This window comes from Lemur catta, chromosome 16 (assembly GCF_020740605.2).
Source record: "Lemur catta isolate mLemCat1 chromosome 16, mLemCat1.pri, whole genome shotgun sequence".
Lineage (NCBI taxonomy): Eukaryota > Metazoa > Chordata > Mammalia > Primates > Lemuridae > Lemur > Lemur catta.
The window spans coordinates 4,099,485-4,123,418 of record NC_059143.1 but is presented as its reverse complement, the minus strand read 5'-3'; the positions used below and the strand labels follow the sequence as shown (position 1 = coordinate 4,123,418).

General features: G+C 48.3%; 1 long non-coding RNA gene across 1 annotated transcript in view; it reads right to left on the bottom strand.

Moving 5' to 3' along the window:
* LOC123621846 overlaps positions 1-23,934 on the bottom strand; it is a 152,472-nt gene that overhangs the window by 89,208 nt on the left and 39,330 nt on the right. The window contains exon 2 of the long non-coding RNA XR_006729282.1: positions 10,831-10,920. This is a non-coding gene — a long non-coding RNA (uncharacterized LOC123621846). The remainder of the gene's footprint in view (positions 1-10,830; positions 10,921-23,934) is intronic.

Below are 23,934 nucleotides of genomic sequence, written 5' to 3'. Positions count from 1 at the left end.
GATTTTTGCCTCAGTCATTTATTTGGGTTGACGATTATAATTACTCCCTTTCCACCTTCTTCATGGAATAGAGTGATCACTGTGGAGAGAATGGTAACATTAATAGTATCTGGTCATTTACCCGATGGCTTCTAGGTCTATACGAAATTTTCTAAAATCCCTAAAAACCCAAACTATTAAACTAAAACTAGTTATGCAGGTACATTTTGCCTTAATATCTATGCCTCCTGTGAGATAAGATTTTTTTTAACATTTTTCTCGGTATCAAACCAATATCATCAGTGTTTCTTTAATTGGTCTTCTATTAATTATTCTCAATTGCAGGAAGGTTATATTAATTACTAGCATTTTCTCTGAAATAAATATTCAATTACCAGATTTGAACTTGGACTAAGTCCACCCCTTATAATAAGTGTTTCTTTCTCCGCTCACCCACACTAGGTCCTCATGTAATCAGAATAGTAGAAAAATAAGAATTTGGTGGCCGGGCACAGTGGTTCATGCTGGTAATCCTATTAATGGTACTTTGGGAGGCTGAGGCTGGAAGAACGCTTGAGGTCAGGAGTTCAAGACCAGCCTGGAAAACACAGCAAGACCCTAACTCTACAAAAAATTTTAAAAAAAGAAGTATTTGGGCACCTGTCCATATTTCGGAGACAGACAGCACAGCAGGATGAACATGCCTGCTTAGCAGGGTGGGGCCATCACAGTCAGGGCACGAGACAAGATGAATGTGCACAGGCCAAGAGTCCATTATTTACCCAAAGAATGTGCCACCCCTTCACCGACCTTCCAAAGGAAGCACAGGATTGTTTCTCACATCTCTTTATCAAATAAAACCCAGGAGATACAGAATGCAAACCCATTTATATCTAAATAACCTTTTGTCACGTAGTAATAAAGTAATCATCAGTAAAATGCATTTGTGAAGAAGGCTGATTACAAAGCCTTCGAGTATTCCCAATTTCTATTACGTCATTAAGTATGAAATGTCCGACTTCCAATCAAAAGTTTAGTTTATTATATCTCAAACAAGAAGCAGTACAATTAATCAAAGTATGCACCTAAACTGTCGACACAGTTTTGCCATCTTAATGGTAGGTTGCTTACATCAGTAATGAAGAAGGCTACAGAGCGAGTGGCGATAAAATCATGAAAGGCGTTTCCACAGTTTACTAAGAATTGAATATTTTCCCTTGTGAGAAGTGGTCCAAATCCTAGAAGAAGTGGTGGTCAGTTGGTGCAAGGTCTGGTGAATACAGTGGATGACAGAGAGTTTCCAAGTGCAGCCCCTGTGGTTTCAGCAGTGTTGTTTGTGCGACATGTGGTTGAGCATCGTCTTGCAAGAGGATTGGCCTGTCTCTATTGACCAGTCTCGGCTGCTTAATCACAAGCATCCTCATCATTTCGTCCAATTGGATGCAGTAGACATCTGCTGTAATCGATTGACCAGGCTTCGTGAAGCTGTAGTGGATAATACCAGCACCGGACCACCAGATAGATACCATTAGCTTTTTCTGATGAATATTCAGTTTTGGACTGTGTTTTGAGATAATTTCTCTTCTGACATTCATTTAACTCATGCGGAACCCATCTATCCAGCTTCTTTACCTTACCAATTTGTTTCCAATGGTCCAATATTGTTGGAATAGTAACATCAAACCTTGCTGCTAATTCACGCATATGTTGAGATGGATTCGCTTCCACTATAGCTTTCAGCTCATCATTATCCACCTTGGTCTCACGTCACTCACGTGGCTCACTTTCAAGATTAAAATCACCAGAACAGAACTTCTCAAAACCATCAACGTACTGTGCATTCATTAGCCACATCCTTCCTAAACACTTCATTGATATTTCGAGCTGTCTGTGTTGCATTGGTCCCACGACAGAACTCATGTTCAAGAATAACACAAATTTTTGACTTATCCATGGTTGCACAAAAATTGCTCTAAAAAAATGTGAAAGATAATCACGAGCCAAAATATGCGTTTGCAAGACTGAGGATGTACCTTCACAATAAAAATAAAACAAGAAGTGTCAAAGTGAAATGCCAGAGATATCAACTGTCAAACACGGAAATTCCATACTTAATAACCTATAAAAATATTGACAGGGAAATCTTTCTAACTGCATGAGAAATGGGGTGAAATTGTTAAAACTAATCCTGAGTGGTTACAGGCAGAAGACAAGCTATGATGTCAGAGGATTGTGAAACCAGAGGTTCACTGGACAAATTGAACCAAATTGAAGGTTGACTGCAATATGCACTATTTTAGGTCACTGTTTTTTGAGACGATACATACAAGTGTGAGTTGCAACAATCCTAAGGCACCTAGGTAGAGGTGGGAAGTGCTCTGGATGGTGGACATACCAAGGGGAATCTCTAAGGCTGTAGTGAAAAGTTAAAAGGATGCACAGTACTAAATGTTAAAAAGCCTAACAACTGTTTTTTGAGAAATCATGAGAGATAATAACTTGAGAACAGAAGATATCATCATTATTATGCTAATATAAAGACCAGTATAGCACTAAGGTAACCATATCTTAGCATATCCTACTGCCATCTTATAGTAAGACATAATAAGATATTTGCAGATTTCACACATTCTGCAGAGGCCTGCTCTCTTACTTGCTCCATACCCTTTGGGTGATGATGCCATACGTTGGTGACCCCAAATCTCCATCTGTTGTTGTGACTTCCCCTGGCCTCAGACTGTTGTCTGGCTGATCCCCAGCCATTTCCCCACACGCCCTTCAGGCATGTGGAGCCACGCGGTCTCAGTCCAGACTTACTGCTCCCCCAAAGTGAGCTCCACCTCCTAGGCTACCTGTGGCTGCTCATACCATCTTCTCTTTACCCAAGACCAAAGCCCAGAAGTCACTCTGCAATCCACCCTCTGCCCGCCTGCCCTCCACATTCTGTCAATCAGCATGCAGCTGCCTCTGCCTCGGGCTGTCTTCTCCGTGCTGCTGCCTCAGTTCATGCCCTACCCGTGTGGCCTCCTCACTATCCTTCCTGGAGGGTCTTCTCAGCTCCTGTGTCTCCCTCTCCACTCACTCCCTACCCTTGGTCACCAGACTCAACTTCCTAAGTGCATATCTAATGACACTGTCTTCCCTGAAAAGCCCTCAGTGGCTCCCCACACCCTACAGGACCATCTATGCACGGCATTCAAATACTTTATGGTTTGGCCCCAACTTTCTTTTCCAACTTTACCTCTCACCTCCCTTCCCAAGCACCCTACGTGGAGCAGCATTTGCCCTTCCTCTAACATCCTGTTCACCTCCTCACACCCGTGCATCTGCGTGAGCCTCTCCTGTGCTCAGAATGCTCTCTCCTTACGTTCATCCACCTAGAAAACACCAGGCCACGCTTCAAGACCCACCTGAAAGGCCACCACCTTTGTAAGCACATCCACAAACCTCCTCAGGCAGGTGTTCATGGACATCTCTGCTGGAGTCCTCTCGGCACAAGGGGCTGAGCTACAACCATGGTACACGGTGGGTCTCCTCCAGCAGACCAGGAGCTCCCTGAGTAAGGCAGGGCCTGCTCCCCACTGGTCTTTGAGCCAAGTCCCCTGCAGGGTGCCCGGCACATAGCTGGAGCTCTCTGTTGTGTGTTAAAGATAAATTTCATCACAAACAGCTGGTTGCAATCCGTCATATTTTCCCCCTGCTCCCCTCAAGCAAGAGCTGCTTTGTCTCAGTGACTTATAAGCAACTCCATGTACTTTAGAAAGCCAAGGTTTACCCAAATTGAGACATATCTATCCTCTCACCAGTGGCACTTTATTTCTTGATTAGATGGGGCATTTCAGGCATGAAGTAAAATGAAGGCCTCAAAGGTAGGCTCATAAGGGTCTGAGCTGCCACACCACACAGAAGGCAACTCAATGATTTGATAGTGCACGTTTAACATGCGTACGATTGCGAGTCATTCCACTAAAAACCTGGCAGAACTCTTACCATAAATAATGCATTGTTATCCTTAAAAGGTTACAGTTAAAGTTTTTTCAATTTTCAGGAAAAATATGAGTTTGACGAGGAAATTTCCCATTTCTTCACATTTCCTGACCATCTCTGCTATAACATCCCTAATAACACAAGAGCAACGTGCATGCCAATGGGTCATTTCTGGAAGCTGGTTATCTGGCCCCACCAGGAGTCTTGTCTCAAGAAAAATGCCTCACTCAGAAACACGTACTGGCTGCAACACACCACGTTTTACGCCAGCCTCTGCTAACATCTGTTCCCCACCAATATCTACTGCTCAGCCGTAGAGCGTGGCCTCAGTGCCACTCTGGCCTTTGCTTCCTTTTAGTCAGCTCATGTTTGCAACCCCATAGTTTCAAGTGGTCACCACCATGCTTCAGCACACCTTTCTTTTGGATCTCCAGTGGTATCTGGCTGGAGAGTGTACTTTCAAAAAGTAAGTCTTAAGAGTTTAATTTAAAAAAAAAAAAAATGAGGATACCCAGAAGAATTGACAGCAAGGACTCCAAGTGATATCTGGACACCCATGTTCACAGCCACATTATTCACAGTCACCAAAAAGGTGAAAGCAACCCAATGTCCATCGACAAATGAATGGATAAACAGGACGCGGTATATAAACACAATGGAAAAGTATTCAGCCTTAGAAAGGAAATTCTGACACATGCTACAGTATAGAGGAACCTTAGGACATTATGTTGAGTGAAATAACCCAGTCACAAGGGGACAAGTCTGGTACCTTATGACTGTGGCTCCCAACTACCTGGCCTCAGATCAATACCACTCCGTGGCCTGTTAGGAACTAGGCCACAGACTCTGCCACCCCCACATCCCAACCCTAGTCCGTGGAAAAACTGTCTTCCATGAAACTGGTCCCTGGTGCCAAAAAGGTTGGGCACCGCTGCCTTATGAGGTACCTAGAGTAGTCAAATTCATAGAGACAGAAAGCACAAGCAAAATGGTGACTGCAAGGGGCTTGAGGGGGAATGGGGAGTTGGTGTTTATTGGGTCCACGGTTTCAGTTTTGCAAGATGAAAGGCGTTCTGGAGATGGAGGTGGAGGCTGCATGACAATGTGGATGTACTTAATGCCACTGACCTGCACACTTAAAAATGGTTAAAACATACTGTTTTCCACAGTGGCTGAACCATTTTACATTTCCACCAGCAATGCGCAAACGCTCCAATTTCTCCATGTTATGTATATTTTGCCACATTTTTTTAAAAAAGGAGGAACAGAAAGTTTGAGAAACAATCAAAGATCAAAAAAGGTAACTGCTTAACTATCACACTAAGTGATGATAAGTTCTTTAAATGATGACTCAGAAGCACCATGTGTCCTCCAAAGCACCAAAAAATATTTCACAAACCCACCTGGATGCATGAAACAACTTTTTCTCAAATGATTCAAGAATATTAGCACATTTTCTCATTTTTATGAAATCAGGGGTACCCAGAGATGAGGAGCCAGGTGATGAGCATGTGGCCCTGTTGCAGACCAAGACCAGAGGAGCAGGCCCCTGCCATGGCATTCCACCGGGCAGATGCAGCTCCACCGAAGCACAGAAATAATGTCAAAAGCATCATTACGCTTAGAATACAATGGCACTGGTAAAATGCTGGCATAGTAAAATAGAAGCTGCAAAACAGGGAACAGCTTTGGAACTTTTAAAAAGCCAATGCAGCCTTGGGTTGCAGAGCATTTAGGACGAGTCCTCCCCATCCAAATGCCCCATCTCCAACGACCGGTCTTTACACCCTGCCTGGAAAAATAAGAGGAGCGGTCCTGGCTTCCTTGCTCATCCAACTATACTTGTGGACTCAAGAGAAAAATTCTGTGGCCACATGGAGCATGTGGCCACGCAGTGTGAGTACCAGTCCTGACCTGCCTACCGCTCTCTCCCACCATGACCGCTTGGCAGGGGCTCCGCTTTGCATTTGCAAGTGATCTGTGCACCTCTTCCTGAGCCTGCCTCCCAACCACCACTAGCCCCGGCAGACCCCAGGCGCCGAGGCAGAGGACGGCCGAGCAGCTCCCAAGCCACAGTATGCTGTGAGAGCTGAGGCTTCCTCCTGGGTCCTCTGGACAAGCACACAGCCTTGACTTCCCTACCACAACCCCTGGGTTCTAAGAAAGACATGCGGAAAAATGTGGGGGACCACACAAACCCGATCCCAGGAAAAGGGGGAAGCCATTTACTAATCGTCAGGCTGAGCCCCAGCCAGAGCCCAGAGCCCTCGTGCACAACGGGCACCTCTCTCTCCCCAGCACTGAGCTTGCAAAGTCAACCCAGCATCGCCAGGCAGCCTTCGCAGGCATCACACCCAACACCAAAGCAAGCATTATATGATGTCCAAGAGGAAAGCCCACAAAGACAAGGCCCAGTTGACACCTGCAACAGTCCCTTCCCCTGCTGGTGTCACCCTCTGCCCACTCATGACACCTCCAACGCGAGCATCACGAAAATGACTTCTCCAAGTCAAATGAACCGCACATCTCATGCCTCACTGCAAACACTCTTAACCTTTTCTGGAGGTCAGAACCTTCCTGAGAACCCATCAAGTCCCTGGCACTCTCCCCTGACACAGGCACCATTTCAAGGAATTCACAGATGCCTCTGGTCCCCTGGGGGTTAAGAAACTGTGTCCCAGTGCCGTCTCCTTCACATTTCCCTTCTGCATTGAATTTGAGAGGAATTCAGCAACCTACCTCCATTTGCAAGAATTATGTAACTCTAACAAATCGCAAGAAGCCCTAGGGGCTCCTTTTGGAAGGGTGGCCTGTGCACCCCACTGATATCAACACTTCAAGAGGACCCGCTGGCACACAGCATCCAGGACACCCCTCCCCACGACTGCCCTCGCAGATGCTCCAATGTGACTTTACCGGGACTGCTGAGATTCAGTCTGTTACAACTGGCTTCAGCCACCAAAGGCAAGTCATCGCAAGAACCTGACCTTGGCAGAGCACATGTCACACCCGAGTGCCGTTCATCCTGGTGACACTGAGTGAGGGGCAGGGAGGTAGGAAGACAGACAGTGGCAGTGCTGGGGCGTGCTGCCTGGCACTGCAGAAGCCACCTCACCCGCACAGAGAGACCAAACCCACAAAGTCAAATTTTCGAGCTGCTGCTGAGAATCCCATAAAAAGCAATGCTATTTCCAACCTCCCGCGCCACGGAAAACACACACGCCACCAAGCAACCCAGAATCTCTGAAGGGTTTATTTTTACACTCTTTTCCCCACACCCCCCACCCTAACCTCCCCCACAAAGTTTTTAGGTGGAAAATTTGCTAGCTTTTTAGCAGTTTGATTACTGTGCTAGGCATCAACTGACGAAGCTGCTAGCACATGAGTTTTAAAGCAAAATGTAAAGGTGTTTTTCTGATATGACTCTGCGTGTCTACTGGATGAGAAAATAATATAATCTAATCATAGGCGGACAGACTCCAACAAACAAGCAGAGAGGATTCGCAAGGTCCCAGGCCACAGACAGAGTGACAGAGGTGACAATGTCCTCTGCCCAACCTCTAAGACACTGCACCTCCCTGCACTGCTGGCTTTCTCTAATCCAGCCCACAACACGGCACGCAGCACCCTGACATCTCTGACACCCTTGCTGTGTTTCTGACCTTCTCAGTGCCACTCTTGACCCTAAGGTAGAAGAATGAGGGGAGGGGAGGTGCAGCTCTGGCAGACAGAGGGCCAGCAGGAGTGGAGTGGGGAGGGAAGAGGCCGGAAGAGGCCTGAAGAACTCAGAAGCACTTTGGAAGCGAAGAAGACCCTGACTTGTGCAGGTGGGATCCGTCCCAGGACCCCTGGCACGGGCAGCCTTGGCATCACTTCCCGGACAGCAGCCAAGAGGCAGCCGCTCTGACCGGCCACCGCCCAGCTTCTCATGAAGACGGAATACCTCTGGGCAGCCGCTGCGTGAACCCAACTTTAAGGCAGAATTTAAATCCTCCTTCGGTCAGAGAACCCCCAGCACAAGAGGGTCATTTACATCACAGCTCCCATTGTTTTTGTTTGATCACGGTTTCAAGATTTAACCTGTTTAATTACACAGTGCCAGAGATCACTTTGTACATATGTCTGGTGAAAATAAACACAACTCCATTTAGCAGGGACAGCAGGGACCTACATTCAAAGGTAATGACTGCTTCTCCCAGGACGTATTGATCCTCCTGGATTTTACCTTACAAAGTTTCAATTGAACACAAAGGCAGGAAGTTCAGGCTGGGGGGTGCCTCACCTGGGTCTAAGGTTACTTCCTAACTGCCCAGTGCCTCCCCGCTGGGATGCCATCCGTGTCCTGGTCCTCCCCATCTCCTCTGATCCCTGACAGATCTTGACCCTGCCTCACCTGCACTGGCAGCCAGCCAGACCCAAGTCTGAGGTGTCATTCTCCAGTGCAGACGTCAGGATACGGTGCCAAGAGTTTTAGTTAACGATTCCTGCACCTACTGTTCCCATGGCTTTGTGCTTAACCAAGTCGGCAGCACGCCACCGTGCCTGGCGCAAGCAAGACGCTGCATGAACTTCTGCAGCAAACTTCCTTAGTCCTGAAAGAGGACAAAGCCCAGGACCCCTGCTGTTTTCCTCCAACCCTCCCAGCTCACAGGCCCGGTAAGAGCTAGCATTAGGGAGATAACAACCGACACTTTGCTCAGCTGCCACGGTGCACGGAATGCTGAATTAGGCATCTTCAGGATAATTCCACCAGATAAATATTATCCTATTTAAAGATGAGAAAAGCTGAGACTCAGAGGGGTCAGGACTTGCCAGGGTAACAAAGTGAATAAAGTGACCAGGCCAGAATCCGAGCCAAAGTCTGTGTCTTCTGACCGCCCCCAACAAGTGTAATGCAGGAAAGGGCACACGTCTTCAGACTCACCAAGGAGGTGAAATTTAAAAATACATTTAATAACAACCTAAACCACATCTAAAACCAAGTCCAAATAAACCCGCCGTTCAGGAAGACAGGACCATCTGCAGTTAGTGCACAGCCGTCCCGGGCGAGTCCGGGGAGGGCACGCCACCTGCCCGTGTTCAGCACTTAGGAATGTCTCACAGGCCAGCTGCGAGCTGTGTTTTTAAGGGACAAAATTTTACAAGTAACAGAGCAAATATAAATTCCAGGACAGTCAGCTGCCAAAACCTATTTTAGAGGTGTGAAAGTTCTTACAACACCTCACAACCTAAGTCTGTGCTTGAAAATTACCCGAGACGCACGGAGACGCGCAGTTCTGCAGAGACGGGGACCTGCTCTTCAGCCCTAGGCTGCTCAGGAGGGAGCAGCTTTGTATTTCATTTAAAATCCACACACAGCACTGCAGTCAAGAGAAAGTTTTCCATTACCAGTTTTGAAAGTTGCTTAAAACAGCTGATGAATGAGGTAACCCCATCTGACAGGGAATCAGATACTTACGTAATTTGGAAGACTTATTTCTACTTTTGCCAAAATGTTGTAAATTAAGTCTCACAGTCTTTAAGGGCATAGCCCAGTGGTGCGATCAGCTACCAAGTAAAACTCAGCTGAAGACAGTGTTAGTTTTTGGTGGGTCAGTTCAACGGGGACTGTATTGGAAATGACGAAAGAGAAACCCGCATTTTCAGCCACCCTGGCAGAGATGAGCTGCAGCCTCCCCCTCTAAGCTGGCAGTGGGGGTGCCACATTATGGGAGGGAAATAGCACAACCCGTCTGCACTCGCCAAGGCAGTGAAGGTAAGGCCTCCTCGAGCAGCGAGCTGTCCCATCAGGCTAATAAAGGGATGATCCGGATGACGCATCTTTCCTCAGACACTGAACAGCATGAGGTGCACAGCCAGGGTACTCCCTGGGAAGCTTAATGCCCATCCTGTGAGGATCGATGCAATGGACTCCAAATTTTTGGATATCTGATCATGAAATCCACTCAGGAGACAAACACGTAAGAACTGCATTCACCGCAGCAATACAGAGGAATTGCACCTGGCATTGAATCAGAATGGGGACTGTGTTGTGTGATGCGTGCTTTTAGCACCCACAATTTTAGGAAGGCTCCGAACTGTAAAGGGTCCATTAAATTCAAGGTCTTGTGGGCCTCAGTGAGGAAGCACGTGAAATCCTTCCTGATGCTCCTCCTCTAACCAGGAAGATTCCCCTCGTCTAACTCCAACAGCAACCATAAATAATAGGGCCTGGATATGCTCCAAGAGCTCTGGGGGGGTCTTCGTCAACTCATCTCACTTGAGGAAAGTTTGCGTGAACTCTCCTGACACACCAGGCACTGTTCTAGACCCTGAAGAAAGAATAAATGGGAGGAAGGGAGGGAAGGGGGCTGGTCCTGGCCCTTATAAAGCTCAGGTTCCAGTAAGGGATTTGCTGTAAGCCATCAGTCGTACCACCTGGTACATTAAAAACTCAGAAAAATTTTGCACCTTATATTTTACACAATTTCTTATAAGATTCTCATGTATTTCTTCATTTGCTGTTTCCTGACATGAAATTACTAAAATCACTTAATAGCTGACAAAACAGAGGCACAGGGCGGTAAGGGGCCTGCGTGCAGCGGGAGCTGGGGAGGGCAAGCCAGGGGTGGGTGCACCAGCACATCCCAGAACCGCCACTGATCCCACCCCCTGCCCTACCGGGCTGGCTCTGAGTGGGGTCTAGGCCTGAGGACATCGCAGCTGACCAAAACACATGGGTGTCATCCAAACTTCTATTTCCAGACACCCCCAAGAAGAAACACAGGTGCAGGGGACACAGGTGTGCCGCGCCCAGCACAGCGTGTGTGCCGACAGGCTCTGCTTTCCAGACACTCGCAGGGAGGCGCCGTCAGTTCTGCTCACCTTTTGAACTACGTGGGAACTGGTGTCAGCTCTTGAAAATGGCCCAACCAGAAGAAGAGGTTTGATGTCACAAAGGCAAAGCTTGAACCGCTGGAAAGAAAAATGAAGAATTTCTGTGAGCCACATCTCGGTTTCTCCTACTGCACCGTCCCCCGCCCCGTGCGCCAGAAAATACTGGAGCTTTCACGATCAAGGGCACAAATACCGAAATGAAAGAAACGGAACACAGAGCCAAGCGTCACGTAATAAAGGGAAGTGAGACAGAAGAATTACACCGAAAACTCGCGTGAGGACATGACGAAGCTGGGACAAAACCCCCCGCAGTTTGCCGGCAGCCACGGGGGCACCGCGCACGGAGCTCTCATCCACGGACGCGGCCGCACCTTCTGTGGGAGGCCACGGACAAGTGATGGACAGGGTACTTGTTGGACTGGCAGGTTTTTTAAAATTCATACACATCCTAAGCACGGCTGTGAAAAGACCACTTTCTTTCTTAACAATCCAAACACTATTTCTCAGGACAACGAGGACGCACCGAGCGCTACCTGCAAAGGCAGCAGGCCCGGCGTGGCTTCCCCTCCCCTGCAGGGTACGCCTAGTCCCGGGGCGGCAACCCTGTGCCAGTGGCGCTCTGGCCGGGACGACAGTGCCCGTGGCCCCGGCTGCAAGGCTGTCTTCACCTGCCCTCGGTCCCGTCCGCAGGATGTCCTCCCGTCTGGTGCCGCAGATTCCACCCAGCCCACACAGTCTGTCACAGCAGCCTCGTCCCAACTCGGTGAGCACACTCTGTGCACTGCGTCTCCCCAGGTGACCACCTCGCGCCTGACCAAGCAGGGTCAGGTGAACTCAGCAAAGCTCCACCTCAGAGGCCACGAGTGCCCTCCGCTCCCAGCTTGCCCGAGTCCCGGCACCGCTCCCGCCCAAGGCGGAATAAGCCTCCATCTGTCTGGCCTGCGCGCTGCATCGCACTCTCCAGGGGACGTGTCCCTCCAAGCGTGCCTGCCATATGTCACTCCCAAATGATCAGCCAACGCCAAGACAGCCGGAGAGAAACTGCCTGCATCTCGCTAGAGGACCCTGCGAGATTCCTGCGGAGATCCACCCCAAACACACGAGCCAAACACCGCGCTGTTTTTAAGCAGCTCCTTCCTAGCAATGCTGTGAACCTCCAGACGGTCCTTTCTCTTGCTGTTTCCCACCTACTGAGAGAGGAAAACAATCCACTTCTGACTTACCAGATCTTAGTTTTTATTCCTCAGCTGGGACTATTCTTGTCAATCTTCATAGGATTCAAATGCTCAGATTTCTTGGGAACAGGGGTCAGTGGAATAACCAGAAATGCATCGTGATGGGCAGGACTCTAAGGCGACCCCCAGTGGCTCACACCCATGTAGGATCCCCTCCTCTCAAGGACAGATGGAACCTGTGACTCACTCTTACCAACAGCAAATGGCAGAGGATGCCGCTCCCCTGGTCAGACCAGGTTACCCCATATGGGACTCCATCTGTGCAGCTCGGGAGTGAGAGGCTCCCTCGACGGCCCTGAGACGTGAGCTGCCACGTGGGCACAGCCTGGGAGGGGCCTTGGGGCAAGGAGCTGCGGGGGCCTCTAGGACCTGGGTTCAGCCCCCAGCCAACAGCCAGCAAGGAACAGGGACATCAGTCCCATAGTCACAAGTAAATGAATTCTGCCAACAACGCGAATGAGCCTGGGAACGGACTCTTCTCCACTCAAACCTGCGGATGAGAACGCAGCCTGGCCAACACCTTCACTGCAGCAGTGAGACCCCGAGCAGAAGCCGTAACCGACTCGGGGGCCAGGGAGACTGGGAGATAACAAATGAGTGTTGTTTTAAGCCACTAAGTTCACAATAATTTGTTATGCAGCAATAGAAAATGAGCGCTTAATCTATATATAAAATGTATATGTGGATATTAAATACATACACCACTGGAACATCAGAGAAGGACTCCATGCCTGCCTCATCTACCAAAGTGGAAATTCATCTTTCCTACTCAGTGAAGAGCTCCTTACAGGCAGGAAGCACATCACCATCACCCTGCATCCCCAGGGCTCTGACAGCACGTGACACACAGGAGGCCTTTAACATTCTTAAATGAGCCAAATTAAAAAGATTACGATTTGTCAGCCTCTAGCCACTACAATATAGCTGCAGCCACTGAATTTGCCCAAGCCTTCAAAGCAGAGCTCACAGCTTCAAAATTAATTTCAAAATAGGTGGAAGACACTTAGCCTCATGTTCTACCCCTGGATAATGAACACACAATTCCTCCAGAACCTGTGCCTAGGTAATTTCATTTTACCTGTGACCCTGATAATTTCATTTTACCTGTGACCCTGAGTCCGTGCCTAGAAGTGTGGCTCCATAGTTACCACTTTTGGCAAATATCCTTGTCACTTCTCTGGCATCTAGCTACTAACAGTTCAAGGTTAAAAACAAAAAGTTCCCTAAGAAAATTTTCCAAAAGAAGAATCTGTGACTCATGTTTAATTTTCCATTAGTATCAATAAATCTTTCATTCCCAACCCAAATGAAAAAAATCCATATGGATCAAATGACCCAGCTCTAATTCTGAGACAAAATGCTAATCCAAATTACTGACAATCTATTTCAAAAGTTTGTTTTCTGTTATTTAGAGGTGGGGTCTCACTGCGCTGCCCAGGCTGGAGTGTTGCGGCTACAGTGTCTATTCAGAGGTGTGATCATAGCACACAACAGCCTCGAACTCCTAGGCTCAAGCCATCCTCCTGCCTCATGCTCCCAAGTAGATCAGACCACAGGCACGTGCCATTGCACCTGGCTAAATCTTTAAGATTTTTTATTTTAAAACTTATGATATTTTAATTTTTTAAGCAAGATTTTATTTAAGCTTCATTCAAAATAAAAGTTGAATAAACAAATATATCCAATTTCTGCTAGCCTTCAGAGAGAAATTGTTTTTATTACAAAGAATATTATGACTAAAGTTGTATCCATTTTAGATTTTGAAAGGACTGGTTTAATAACAGGGATATTTTAAAATACTCAAATCAGTTCAATTATTTAAAAGAGCACATTACAGAAGCCTGTCACACTCTCCTGAATCTATCCTCAGGAACTTAGGATATACTCCCACTCCTTCACGCCTCCACAAACCACACAGTAAACGTGAGCGTCATCTCCAAGCTCTGTCCCCTCCTGCTCAACCTGCAGGCAGCAGGATTCTCACACCTGAGCCAAGAAAAACTACAGACAGCAGTTCCATGACACAAGGCAGAGAATTTCAACAAACCCGCCTCTTCTTCCCAGCGCAGTCTTAGCTCTCTCAGGCCCATCTCTAGCTGTGAAAAGGGCCAATGACCCACAGCTCCGGATCCCCAGCTCAGGCAGGGCCACCGCCCGGCACCCCCAGGCCGGACAAGAGAATCAGTGCAGGTCCCAGCACGTGGGGGGCTCGGACGCAGGCCTGACACGCACCCATTTCCTGCTCCCTCAGTCCTAGTAAGTGCATGGCTTTTCCACGACCTCACAAAACACAACTCAACACAAAGTCCAGCACTCAAAGGAAGCAGACCAAGTGTGAACATCATGCCTCCACAAAGGACACGAAGCCTCCAGAAGAATGGTGTGCTCATGAGAAAGCCCCGGAAGAGAATCAGTGCCACCAAGCTGCCCGCATGCCCGCCCACTGCTGGGGGTCCCAGGCATCCACACGCAGCTTCCCAAGAGTGTGGTCCCGCGGGGTTGGGACCCCAACCACGTCCGAATGACATGTTCCTGAAACATGTTTGAACCCCTGGAGGCAGAGCAGGGAGAGGGAGGTGGGTGGAGTTCCTGGAAAGTGCCAGGGCGAGGACGCCCTGCCCTGAGTGAGGACCTGGCAAATGCCAACGGGAAGCGAGCACGCCGGTCCTTGACCTTCATGACATTCTCACTGTCTCCTTTCGGTAAAGGAAGAAATTTCTTCTGGAAAAAGATTAAGAGGGAAACCTGGCCACAGGCTTCCTTCCCTCTTGAAGCAGGACGCTAGCGGGTGGGGTCCTGGGGGCCCTGGAGACAGGAGCAGGGCGCCGCTTCATGGAAACCGTAACACGGAGGGGAGAACACGGCAGTCGGTAACGCATGTTCGTGTCACAGAAAGACACGGAAGAAAAGCAATAAAAACAGAGGCATCCTTCCCAAAACCAATCTTGCTTTATGCCATTTTTTCAGAAATGTTGAAGAAGGACCCAAGCCCCCACCTCCGATGTGGTAACACACCTGAGTCTCCGTGCCAGGTACAGTTTCCTGACGTGAAGTGCACGTGTGCATTCATGCACGCATCCAACCCGTGAACGCCACAATTTCATATCAACACGTCTTCACGAACTGGCCCAGCACAGCCACCTCGCATCTCCCACGCAGGGCTGTGTCACTTCAGAGAAAACTGACGCCGAGGTGAGTCTTTCCTGTGGCCCCACCGCCCAGTACTGAGGTCTGTGCTCACGCTGAGCTGGGCCTCGGAAAAGAGCCGGCGGCCAAGGTGGCCCCAGTCACAGAGCAGTAGGAAGCGCTGCCGGCTTCTCCCTCCAGACCCCAGGCCAGGTCTCCCGGCCACCACAGCCAAGTGACCACACACTGGCCATGGTTCCTGCCAGCTATGCGCCGCCACCATCCTGCCACGGCTGCAAGTGTGACTGCTTGTTTCCCAGCAAAGCCTTGGCAAGCATGTCACTGGTGCCTTTCAGACTGGGGGACACACAAGGAGTGGGCAGCGGGCGGCACTGGCCACTCCCCACAGACACTGACCAGCCAGGAGGAACGAAAGGGATTCAAAAGCCAGATACCGAGTGTCGGCTGTCTGGTCCAGTTCAAGCTGCCTTACTCCAAAACAGAAATGAAGGCCCTCTTCAAAGCAAATATAGCCGTGAAGCAGTCCCATTCTGCTTGCTGGGAGGAAGTAAGGAATGGCGACAGCCAGCCCACAAGTCACCTCTTCTGGAGCACAGAGCACCAACCTGGGCCATCGCTGGGGCTCAGTTAAAGTGCCTGGTCCCTTCGAAGACCTGATCCCCCAGACAGCCCCTGGAGAGTGTCCACCTGGACTGAGGCAGCCTGTCCCCGCCTGGCTGCCACACACACTTACTCTCCAGCCCAGGACAGGAACATCCCCCCAAAGTCTGCGTTGAGCAGGGGACTGGGGTGCAGAGCAGTCCCCACCCCAGGGCTGGTCCAGCACTCCCCGCCCTCTCCCTTCCACCAGGGAGATCTGACGGTCAAAGCAAAAGCAGCCACCAGCCTCACTAACGCAAAGCAACGCTATTTGGCTTGAGCACTTCAGGTGGCAAAGTCCAGAGGCCCCATCTCCTAAGCGTCACAAGCACCAGAGCCACCTGAAAGGAAGACAGGACAGGGCCGCCCCCGGTTAATGCTGCATGCACACAAGGCCTTCATTCATCAAGGACTTGTCGGATGCTGAATGCGCCAAGCGCTGTGCAGATGCTGAGGATGTCAGAAGAGGTGGCACTAGGAGGCAGCAGAGACAGGACTCCTCAGTGCTCAGTGGTAGCTGAGGTCCTCGCCCGGCAGGCTGAGCACTCAGAAAGTGCACGCGCAGCCCTCACGGGGACCAGGAAATGAGTGTTCTGTGGGCTCAAAGGGTCCCTCTCTCCATCCTTTATTCACACATAGATCCTGGACATTTACCGTCATGGTGCCAGAGAAACAAAAGATCCTAAAGTCGTCTAACTCAGCAGCAAGAAATCATTGAGGCTCAAAATCTTCTTAGACTTGGCCAAATCTCACTGGTTTCTAGTCATCTAAATCTGTCAATGGTATTATATGATAGCTCTATATTAACTAGAATGGGTTAAAAATCTGAACACCCTGTTTCCCAACATTTCTGAATGACAAACTGTTTACTGTTCATTAATATATAGATGGGTATTTATGTGGTGTTTGGTAAACTAAGCCAATAACAGACATCTGTGCTGGGCCATTCTCCTCCATTAAACCACATGAACTATGTCTTTTGATATTTCCTGTTTAAGTCTCCCATGATACTAGTCATTTTGTACTTTCCAACATTCTTAATGCAGTATGCACAAATACATACACATATCCACATGCATACACTCTGGGTTGAGCTATTTAAATATATACACACATGCACACACACATATCTCACATGTATACCATTTTTAAAGTTTCTAAAAACAATACTTTACTATTTGAAATACATCCTGTCTTCTCTTCTATTGCAGTTCGATGTTTTAGTACTGGTTGTGATCTACTAAAATGATTTCATATCCGACCAGTCAGTTTTGCTACAGAGAAGAGCAACTCTAGCCTACCAGTAAAAATTTCGAAGGTCCTCAAGGATGATCCTTTACAGCACAGCCCTGCAAGACTCATGAACTAACTGGAAAGCAGAAAGAGCTAAATGTTCCCTGCTGGAGCCAAACAGAACTCACCCCATCTGTACTATCTGTTCATGAACTTTTCAAATAAAGTCTGTGATCCAGTATTCTGAAATAACTTAACGAAAATACATTCCACTGCTCAAGTCCCTTTGCCTTGGTTTTCAACGCTTTGATAAACCTGTATATGGTAATGCAAATAGGCTTGGCATAAGCACTGCTTTGCACTCTAGAACCCAGACAGATTCTGACACCGCAGGTCTGGAGTGAATCCCACGGTTGCACGTTTCTAACAAGCTCCCAGGGGATGCTAGACAGCCCTGGTTTGCCTGTAGGTCAAGGGAGCCTGCCTCAACTCCCCTGTTAGTTTGGAGTCGGCTGATGGAAAGCACCACCTGGGAGGGGCAGAGGGCAAGTGAACACTGGGGGAGGGAAGAGAAGATGCAGCCAGGACACTGACTTTGAAAGCAGGACCAGGCCTGGTGCAGACACCTGAGACTGTCCAAGGATGAGAAGAGAACATCTATTTGGAAGGAACTCCTGGACTGCCAACTCAGACAGACCCCAGAGTAAGTCTGTTACGTCTGACGGCTCGCTAGGGCTGCAGCAGGCTGGGAAACACGGACTGGTGCTGTCAGCTGAAACCATCACGCAAATGGGTTTTCACTTAGGAAACCACCGATCATAACCCTATTTTATTTGAAAGGACACAGATGCCGCAAATATTCCCACATTAACTGATAATTTTAACCAAAAATAGATACATGCTTCTACCACCTCATTAGAGTACTATTTCAGAGCACAGCATCTGATTGTAAAGATTGTCACTGTTGTGTAAGCCAATTGCTTACATTCTGTTGGGTCACAGGCTTTTTAAAAATTACCAAGTTCTTCTTCATTTTACACCATTCTTAGAATATTTCCCAGCATTTTCTCCATGAGACCACTAAAAAAATAACTACTGAAGTTGAAATCCTGCCCAGCTTGAAGGCCCCTATTAACCAACTAAAGTCTGGACATGCTGTTCTACATGCTACTGAATTAATAAGGGTAAAAATAAACTTCCAGAAAAGGCAAACTCTACGCTAGCGTAGCCTTCTCTTATTCAACCCTGTGCAGTCTTTCCTCATTCTTGTGGCTTTCATTAAACTAAGAAGTACGGAACACTGTAAACTGATTTGCTAGTTTCCATACTCGCTGCCAAATTTCCACTTCTGCAAAACCAATTTCAATTAGGAAAAAAAAGTAAAGTTAATCTTCTAATTCTTCACGTGGTCCAATTTATTCAGAATGTGGGGTAAAAAGCTGGCAGACAAGAAATCAACTGTTGGCAAATAATGTCAATGTTAATTTACTGTCCTCATTTTTAAAATCACTACTTTGTCTCAGAATCATTTCCTCCTCCACGTTTTGGAAAGTTTTTAAAAGGTGGACACTGCCAAACAATGGCCTTGTTATAAGCCACAGTTTAGTTATTTTAAGGCATTTACTTTACTACCTTTTAGCTGAAGGAGTTCTCATGAAAATCCTTCCAAACCACTAACTTTGTTAAGAATTTTTACAGGTTTACAATATAATACTGCACAGCTTCTAAACGTTTCAGGGCTTTAGTTTGTGTATTACTTTAGGCTTTAGAAAGTGGAACAATCTGAAGTTAATGACATAAGTAAGAGAAATGGGCACCAAAAGGCGTTTGCAGTGACTTAGAGCAACGCTGTGTTCCAGGGAAAACCAGCTAAGTGACAGGCTGTGGTGTGTGAGGTACACCTCGGCTGCGAAGGGCCAGGGAGAAGAGTCATTTCAATGCATAAGGTTTTGCACCTGCTGACTTATTCAAAGGTCTTTCTTCCTCGATGTCTTTAGCAATAAACTCAGATGTGCATATAAAGACCAATAAGCACCATGTTTTCAGATCCTCAGACGAAATTAACTGCCCCTTAGCCAGAATCCTAACAGCTAGAAAATTCAAATAACTGGAATTTTTGTGAGAACCAAAATAAGAATTACAACAGCAAGACCCTAACACTCAACGCAAATGGCCAATTTCCCAGGGACAGGGGCTGCTCACCAGGATGGAGGAGAGAGACGGGTGCAGGAGGAACAGAGGCAAAGGAAAAGAATGGAGAGTTCGGGGCAGACTGAGAGAGGAGCAGAGGCAGCCGTCTGCAGCTCATCGACAGGACACAGAACACTGTCATGGATAAGCAAACAATCGCTATAAAACTGTGGCCTTAGGAGGAAAACTCCACCCCATGCACATCTTGAAAAATACCAAAATTAAAAAGATTGCTAAAAGAATGCATTAATCTTGGCATGGTGGCTGCACCTATGGTCCCAGCTACTTGGAGACTAAGGCAGGATCACTAGAGCCCAGGCCAGCCTGGGCACCACAGTGAGACACCACCGCCTAAAAAAAAAAAAGAAAGAAAGAATAATTGGCCTGCCCACATTACCTTGAATCAAAGCTTGGGAAGGACAGTGAGTGACTCATAATCTGTGTCAGTTCTCAAGCTGTCACCAGGGGCCCCAGGACACCTGCTGGACCAAGCTCAGATGTGGGTGGTTTCCAATCAACCAGCCTGAGGGGCCTTCACCTCTGGCTCAAATCTTCCAGAAAAGCAAAAGATGAGAACAAACAAATGAAGTAGCTGAGTCACATGCAACATCCGAAGGGAGGGTTGCTCATCTCAAAGTCAGATGGCAGCAGGAGCCGGATGTGAGCAACACGGAGAGTAGGTCTCAAGCATGCGAACACTGCACAGGTTGTTTTTAGAAAGAGAATTATCACACACAGGCTACGCCCCTGGAAAACTTCACAATCCCAATAAAACTGTCCTCATTCTTCTCAAATTCCAACACAACATGTGAGAGGTGGAAATGGTTGTTACTGGTTAATCACTAATGCTGCAGGCCTGTGTGAACACGGAAAACAACCAATACACACACACACGCACTCCAGTGATCAGAAATAGTTTTCAAAAGAACATTTCTCTGTTAATTTAAAAGTGTATGGCAAAAAAAAAAAAAAAAGTGCATGACTCTGTATGATTGACTGTATACTGAAAATGTTTCTAATGGAATTATTTGGACTATGCAAATAAAAGTATATTTTGCAAATATAGGTGTAACTGAAGACAGCTAAGCAATTTGTCACCTTCCTAACTCAGACTGCAGTCTGAGAACACTTTTACCAACCTCCTCCTTGTAACCATTACCCTGTTAATTCCAACCAAGACCTGGGCCAGAACTCAGGAAATGATGTTATTACAAGAAGAGATTCCAGGTGAAAGTGGATCTGGCCTTCCATCAACATAAAAGATGTTCTGATCTCACTGGAACATAAAAATTGCAACTTTAATATCACGCTTACTCAGAATTCTGTTTATTTCCACTGTACTCCGGGTCTCACCACCCCTTGAGGTTGTGAATGAAGCTGTAACTAACACCCTGAAGGCAACTCCAAGGGTGGGTGGGGACCAGCTCCTGGGATCCATGGGGGTCTGGCTAGGATGGCAGGGCTTAAAGCAGCTCCCCTCTCCTCCGTGTGAAAGCTGCCACCAGCTACCATCCAAATGTGGGACCCACTGCAGCAGCTTGCCTTCTACCAAAGATGATCATTTTGCCAATTAAAAAAAAAAATCTCATTTTCAGCAGAGTCCAAGCCCAGAACAGAGAAGGCATCAGAGACCCTCGGAATCCTCCCACCTCTGGACACAGGAGCATGATGTCAGGAAGAAAAGAGAAAACAAACGTTGGGTTTGGTGCCTTCCTCCATTTGCGGCATACACTTGTCCCCAGCACTGTTCCTGCCCACATCAGGATCCGGAACGAGGCACGAAGCATCGCACAGGATAAGCAGGGCCTATGCCCTGAACTGAAGGAGCCCCTGGCCGGTTATGAACACAGAGCCAGGCAGCAGAGCGATTTGTGAAGATGATTTGTAGCAAAATGGCCTTCTGTGTTTCTGGGTCCAAAGGGAGAATTAGGGGGAGCCCTGAAAACAAATCCCAAATAAGTCTTCGTTTTGAAGGGCCAGGCAAGCACTACTCACTGTTGGAGCAACAGAACAACGATGTCAAAAGCGCCAGGCGTTCTTACTAAAAGACACCTTCACTCCTGGGCACCATCTCAGCTCCTCTGAGCCAGAACCTCTTCCAGTGAAGTGTAGGAATCTACGTATTTAACAAGGTCCCCAAATAATTCTTAAACACACAAACATTTGAAAAAAGAGATCTAAACCCACATCAATCAGATCTGGGGGAGGGGATGAGAAGCACATTCCGTGTTCAGAGGCTGAGGGAGAAGAGGGGCAGTGCCCCGGCAGGGCCTCATGGAGCCAGGAGGAGGCTCCATGGAGGCTGGGCTCTAAGCAGCTGAGCGAGGGTCTCAACCCGGGGGCCCACCCCTCGGGGACATGACTCCAGCAGACTTTGACTGCTGAGCAAGCAGGACCCCCTGCCAACCGAGCACTGCGGAGTCGGAGGAGCAGATGAGTGACAAGTAGGACCCGGAGGGGAAGGATAGCCCCAAATGATGGATACAGGCATCTCCCGGTTCTCAGAGAGTCAGGGCTCAAGGGAGGTTTAATTGCTCTGGGAAAATAAAGAGATGTGGCACATCTTGCTCCTGGGTGCCAGGGAACAATTCATCCTTGTTACACATTTCAGCAAATTATGGTGCAAACAGAAAAGGGCTCACTTGGACAGGTGAGGTTTGTACCGCACGATGGAGAGGCCACACTCCAGGCAGTGGAGTGGGGAGGGCGAGCTCTTTGGGAAGAAGCAGATTGACAGGTGTCACTGGAGAAACTGGGTGACATGGGCAGAGGGGACCTAGAGCAGGCCACACAGCAACTCCGGCCTGGCCTCCTGAGGCCAAGCAGCGACAGGTCAGCCCTGCTGCCAGGTGGCTAAGGCAGCTCTCGGAGTGGGGCCAGACCAGGAGCTTAAAAAGCACAGGGAAGGACACACAAGGAGGAGGTTGGAGGCAGAGCAGTCTGCGCAGAGGCTGGTGCAAAGTCCAAGCAGGAAATGCTGAGAATCTGAGGCAGTCACGGTGGGGACGGGAAAGGAGTTGGTGAAAAGGCACTTAGAAGACTCGGTGACATGTAGAACGGGCGGGGCACAGGGTCAGAACAGCGCCAAGTCTCTGGCTTGTGCAACTCAGCGTTAAATCAGGTGAAAGAAAAGAGAGCACTTATATGATTTTATAGATTAATTTGCCAACGTTGGCCTCAACCTTGAAACATTCTAGGCGGTTTATAAGCCAACTCACAGTCTTCCAGATCCAAGAAGATTGTATTTGAAATGCTTTTGTAAAACAGCACAGTTGAGAAATACATCTATGTGCTTTCTTCAGAGACATTCTCCAACTACTCTTTTCAGCAATGCATCTTGGGAAGCTTGATCAACAGAAATCAACCCAGATTCAAACTCTTGGAAGAAGGGAAAGGCTACAGAGAAATCACTTCACACAGTCCAAAGCACAGCCTCTCGCAGAGAAAAGTACCGAACGATATTCGACCACTCCCGACAATCACAAGGAAGCGCAGTACGACGTCTAATATAAAACACATGTCACCAGCCCCTCTGCCAAGAACGTTACTTACCTACGTTATTGGGCTCAGGATATCTATGAAAAAAAGTCAGTTCTTAATTAGCAACACTCATAAAGGGATACTGTATAATTGAATGATGGCAAATACTTCAGAAATCATTCATTTCTGACTTAATAAAATGTTGTACATACTATTAAATACGGGTGTGTCTGGCCGGGCTCGGTGGCTCACGCCTGTGATCCTAGCACTCTGGGAGGCCGAGGCGGGTGGATCGCTCGAGGTCAGGAGTTCGAGACGAGCCTCAGCAAGAGCGAGACCCCATCTCTACTAAAAATAGAAAGAAATTATCTGGCCAACTAAAATATATATAGAAAACATTAGCCGGGCATGGTGGCGCATGCCTGTAGTCCCAGCTACTCGGGAGGCTGAGGCAGGAGGATCGCTTAAGCCCAGGAGTTTGAGGTTGCTGTGAGCTAGGCTGACGCCACGGCACTCACTCTAGCCAGGGCAACACAGCAACACTCTGTCTCAAAAAAAAAAAAATGTATATGGGTGTGTCTGATGTTCTAGATATTCCCTTTTGAAACAGCAGTGAGGCCCAGTCTGAAGATGTGACTGCGGGGGCTGGGAAGCCATCCAGCTCTCGGGCCCCTGCTCCGTGGGCGGTAACTGGAGCAGCCGTCTGGCAGGGCTCCGCCTCAAAGGTCCTGTCCTCGCTGTGCAGGACCCTCAGCGGCCACTTTCATCCCCCACTAGCCCCTGATCTTTGAAACGGTGTCCAACCAACCAACAGCAACTCGGGGCCTGGGAGGGCGTGCAGGTGCGACCTGCGCAGGGGCAGCAGGGCACGTCCTCCCCACCAGTCACCCCGCCCTGTGCCCCGCCCTCCTGGGCCGTCCTGCCCCAGACGCCCCCTTGCCCCCTTACGTGCTCCGGGGCTATGTGACAGTTTCCTCCAAATTCCCAAGTCAGGCTGACTGGACCTCGTCAAGCAAAATCAGACTGTTCATCCAAGAGAAGCTGAAGTTCCGCTACAGCCCAGTCTTGAGGGACACACAGTCCTGGGCCGGGCCCCGCCCCCTGTAACCCTGGCAAACACCAGGACAGGCCAGCGCGGTGTGAGCACTCCCGTTACTGATTCCCGCAT